Consider the following 5,790-nt stretch of genomic DNA (forward strand, 5'->3'; position numbering starts at 1 on the left):
ATGTATATATGTTTAATTTATATATTAATTCTTTTTATAATTAATAGTAATAATTTAAACTTAACTTATAATTTAGTTAACTTGTATGTTTATTTTGTTTTCTTTCTACTTTTTTAACAATGTGAAATGTATTATGGAATAAGTGTTTAGATGATTTTAAGCATTTACCAATTATTTAATTTATATAGTTGAATTGGTTCATTGTAATCATAAGATTGATTATCACAACATTTGAACAATAACTACAAAGGTATTGTTTAAAATAATTAGTTAACAAGATTGGTGTCCTTAAAATTAAATGAAACGAAGTATATTTCAATAAATCTATCTTCTTGCGATATATATAAATAATAACAATAGTATCTTTGAGTGAGAGAATTTTTGTATTCAATTATCTTATATAAAAAGCCTACACAATTTTTATTTATAATATAGTTAACAACATATCTTATAAACAATTTCTCTAGAATTGTCATTAGCTCTTAATTATTGTTTAAATTTGTCATTAACTCTTAATTATTGCTTAAATAATCAATTTTTACTAGTTATGATATATATATATTTAAAATATATTTATCAATAAATTATAAAATTTTAAATTATATAATTTTATATATATATATATATATATATATATATATATATATATATATATAATTAATTATTTTTTATTTTTATAGATTAATAATATTATATTTTTTTTAATGATTTGATTTTTTTAATAATAAATTATAGAAAGGAAAATACTAGAAAATATACAACTTATTATTATTATAATATCACAATTTTAAATTATATAAATAAATTTAAACATAAAATTAAACTATATTTAATTTCATAATTATATTTAAAAAGTCCACCCTGTCAAAATCCTTAAAAAATACAGCGAATTAGATATAATTTATTTGAATCCTAAATACTACGCAGATCTAGGTCCTTGCCGTGAAAAAGAGAAAAAGAAATTGGGTCTCCGTAGAAATCCGGATCTAATTTCCCTATTGTTCAGCGCTCTAACCTCAGATCTTCGGTCAGGTGCCACCCCCTCGTTCAGCGCTCTGACCTGATGCTTCTCTTCTATTCGAGATCTTTTTTGCCTGATCGGATGCTTCTCTTCTATTTGAGGTGCAACCCTGGTTTCATCGAGACATTATGTATTTAAATTTTAAATAAACACATATATTTTGTAGATAAAATTACATTAATACCATTAATAATATCTAATTTAGTGATAGTATTAACATTTGTACTCTAGATAACCATCTTTTCCATTTTAATGAGATAGAATGATATTTTATATTATAATAATTATAAAATTTATATTTACTTATTTCTTTGTTTTGTTAAATAATGTGAGTGCGAAGATGATTGGATATTTAAGCTATCAAAATCACTAGTAATTTTTTCTGGTCTAAGTCATATTAGCCGTAATTTCAGACTAGTGACTTTTACACCATAAAATGAGTTAGTTTCAAATTTGTGACTTTTCTTACAAAACACATTGTCACTATCTACTCTACAAAAGATAAACAAAAATTCATATGTATTTTATTAAAATTATTTTTAAATTTTGTATTGCTATAATACTTTTAATTCTCAAATATAAATAATATATTTAAATTTAAAAACTTTCTCATTAATAAATGGAAACTTTAAATAATATATTTAAATTTAAATTTAAAAACTTTCTTATTAATAAATGGAAACTTTAAATAATATATTTAAATTTAAAACTTTCTTATTTATAAATGGAAACTTTAAATAATATATTTAAATTTAATCACCGTATGAGTTATTAATGTCTACGGATAGATAATATACTTACTAATATACAACTTAATATTGGTTGCCTTATTCCTATAAAAGTTCTAAAAGTTAAGAATAATACTTCGTAACTATTGTGATGGACATATCTATCTATTTACAGGTTCTGAAAAATGTTAAAGAAAAGTCTGTTTTCAGGGTACAAACCAAATATTGATATCTGTCCTCCCAGTTATTCTCGAAAATAGGGCACGTCTCACGTTTGCCACGGAGTATGAAACCAAAATACATATCAAGATACATCATTCGACTGTAATTCTAGACTAAACGTTTAAACGTTTATTTCTATTCTAGACTACCGGGGCTATATTGTTAATCCAATCCACTGTACATTTTGTAATTCCCTACAGTATATATGTAGTTCCATTGACTTTGAGCGTTTATATTTCTATCCCTGCATACACCGCAAAGAATGAAAAAAGTCGCTAAATAATTAAAGCACTTACAGTCCATTATAATTTCAATTCCGGATAAAGATACAATTTCGGCTCTATCAGCAAAATAAATTTGAATTTGATAGTCGATAACCCTAGCATTCCATTCCAGGAAAGAAATGGAATCTCTTCGAATTTCATAAAATCTACACGGTTTAGATTTCTATCCCTGCATACACTGCAAAGAATGAGCGTTTAGATTTCTATCCCTGCATACACTGCAAAGAATGAAAAAATTCGCTAAATAATTAAAGCACTTACAGTCCATTATAATTTCAATTCCGGATAAAGATACAATTTCGGCTCTATCATCAAAATAAATTTGAATTTGATAGTCGATAACCCTAGCATTCCATTCCAGGAAAGAAATGGAATCTCTTCGAATTTCATAAAATCTACACGGTTTAGATTTCTATCCCTGCATACACTGCAAAGAATGAGCGTTTATATTTCTATCCCTGCATACACGGCAAAGAATGAAAAAAGTCGCTAAACAATTAAAGCACTTACAGTCCATTATAATTTCAATTCCGGATAAAGATACAATTTCGGCTCTATCATCAAAATAAGTTTGAATTTGATAGTCGATAACCCTAGCATTCCATTCCAGGAAAGAAATGGAATCTCTTCGAATTTCATAAAATCTACACGGTTTAGATTTCTATCCCTGCATACACTGCAAAGAACGAGCGTTTATATTTCTATCCCTGCATACACTGCAAAGAATGAAAAAACTCGCTAAATAATTAAAGCACTTACAGTCCATTATAATTTCAATTCCGGATAAAGGTACAATTTAGGCTCTATCATCAAAATAGATTTGAATTTGATAGTCGATAACCCTAACATTCCATTCCAGGAAAGAAATGGAATCTCTTCGAATTTCATAAAATCTACACGATTTAGATATCTATCCCAGCGTGAAAGAATGAAAGAAGTCGCTGAATATTTAAAGTACTTGCAGTTCATCATAATTTGAATTCCAGATAAAGATACAGTTCCAGCAAATATCATCCTCGTCGTTAAAATAAATATGAGTTTGATACACGATAACCCTAGCATTCCATTCCAGGAAAGAAATGAAATCTTTCCGAATTTGATAAAATCTATAAAGTGAAATTCTGCTGCATTATCAAATAAACAAGATCTACTCAAGAAAAGGATCTTGATTAGAATAATGACAAGTTACAGCGACCCTGAGCCACATCTTTTCCATTTAGCTTCTTTTGCCGGAAGAAAAATGGCCATACACTTCTGTGTACAAAATAAAATTAAATGAAGTCTTTGGATGTATCAAAAGAAACCTCGAAATGAGAACTGATTTTTGTGTTAATGAAAGTTGTGTGCCTAATATTTAAGTAAAAAATGCTTTCAATAAACACTTCCAAATTGTCTTAACCATAACTTAATCAATATAAAATTACAACAGACGACATGCACTCAATATATTCCCAACTCCAAGCTCTATTAAAAGAAACATGAATTCATAAATGTGCAAAATGTTCTTCAGATCCACTTTCAACGAAAATGGCCCTGTGAAAGGATAAAATTAGATTAACTAATTTCAATATGAAAGTGAAAAAGGCATCAGTAAAATAGCCTAAAATGAAAAATTAGTTGCATGCACGTTTTCTGTACCAGTTACCTGTTGAAGACAATGCTATCAATAAACATTCCTCACATTCTTTCTCCAAGCTGGTTTGTAAAGGTTCCTGAACTTTCAATTCTATTCGAGGCAGATAATTTCATAAATCTATTCTATTTGTTTGAAGAGGCAGATAATTTCATAAATTTGTAAACCTAGCCACTCATCAAAAAAAACTTAAGAAATATTCATCCAGAAATAAATTGTTCCATCGGAAAGCAAAAGCAAATCATAGGAAATACACTTCAAGAAAGAAGTAGCTAAACCGACAACACTAAAAATTCATTTGCAACTAAAATTTACATACCTGAAACTAAATGAAACGGATATCCACAACCAATCTTCTTGCGAGCTGCAAACTAATTATTGACGCCACCATTTCCCTTCTTCATCAGCAACGATTACTAACAGATAAGAACATATACATAACAGAGACAACAACGCAAGAACTCACAAGCACAGCATACATTAACTTCCACACACAAGCAAGCAAACCAAACTCAAACACATAAATCACCACGCAAACCAAACTGAAACACATAAATCACGCAAAGAATCCGACAAGCTACATTAAAGAAGAGAAGAGAATGATACGGCCTGCGCAGGCAAAGAAACATAACATAATGTAAAGCCACAGCCTAGCTTTTTAACAACGTCCAAATGCAGAAAAAGCGCGTAAAAGTTTGTCTGATCGTCGGATTCAAATTTTTGAACCAACTACTCCCGATTTTTGTGCAACGGAGATTATAATGACACGTTATTATTTGTTATTTTATGTCGGAAAGAAAGTTAGAAAATATTCTACCATATGGGACCACTATCCACCACTCTCGATCCAGTCCAACGGAGATTATAATGACACGTATTGTTTGTTATTTTATGTCCGAAAGAAAGTTAGAAAATATTCTACCATATGGGACCACTATCCACCACTCTCGATCCAGTCCAACGGAGATTATAATGACACGTATTGTTTGTTATTTTATGTCGGAAAGAAAGTTAGAAAATATTCTACCATATGGGACCACTATCCACCACTCTCGATCCAGTCCAACGGAGATTATAATGACACGTATTGTTTGTTATTTTATGTCGGAAAGAAAGTTAGAAAATATTCTACCATATGGGACCACTATCCACCACTCTCGATCCCAGTCCAACGGAGATTATAATGACACGTCATTGTTTGTTATTTTATGTCAGAGAGAAAATCAAGAAATTATTCCACCATATGGGACCACTATCCACCACTCTCGATCCAGTCCAACGGAGATTATAATGACACGTATTGTTTGTTATTTTATGTCCGAAAGAAAGTTAGAAAATATTCTACCATATTGGACCACTAGCTACCGCAAAGAGGATTGAGGGTTGAAGCACCTCACATGCTTCAGGTATCTCTCCTGGAAGGTCTTTCCTACGGAAGTTATTGCGGAAAAAGTCATTTACTGCAACCAACAACTTGCTCTATGTATGGATTAGGAAAGAGTTGAGTTAAATGATGTTTTTAACAATAAATAATTTTTAAAAATGGATAATGATTATAATATATGGCACGGTGGAAAGTGATTAGATGAAAATGTTACTAAGGGTGAATTGTGAAGGATAATAAAAAATATTTTAAGGATGGATTCAAATATTATTATAATAAATATTTTTTTCTTTTATTATGAAAACATTTTTCTCTCATAACAACATGAACATGAACGTTTTTTTTCTATTATAAAAGCATTTTTCTCCCTATCACAACATGAACATGATGTTGTCATAAAAGTTTTAGGAGACATTATTATTATAATTAGATTGATCATTGAAAATGAGTAATGATTATTGTATGATAATGGAATTTTAAATTGAAACTGAATTTTTTTTTAATAATAAAATAAAAGT

General features: G+C 29.0%; 1 long non-coding RNA gene across 1 annotated transcript; it reads right to left on the reverse strand.

The window, feature by feature from the left end:
- Positions 1-2,251: 2,251 nt before the first annotated feature.
- Positions 2,252-4,548, reverse strand: LOC149211337 (uncharacterized). The gene is made up of 4 exons (XR_016250163.1): positions 4,208-4,548; positions 2,766-2,931; positions 2,517-2,682; positions 2,252-2,433 (listed from the first exon to the last, which is right to left on the reverse strand). It is a non-coding gene; the product is annotated as an uncharacterized LOC149211337 (long non-coding RNA).
- Between the last annotated feature and the right edge of the window lie 1,242 nt (positions 4,549-5,790).

The sequence above is a fragment of the Pinus tabuliformis genome, chromosome 1_1 (assembly GCF_031772625.1).
Source record: "Pinus tabuliformis cultivar Carrire ecotype Pingquan chromosome 1_1, CPIR1, whole genome shotgun sequence".
Classification (NCBI taxonomy): Eukaryota; Viridiplantae; Streptophyta; class Pinopsida; order Pinales; family Pinaceae; genus Pinus; species Pinus tabuliformis.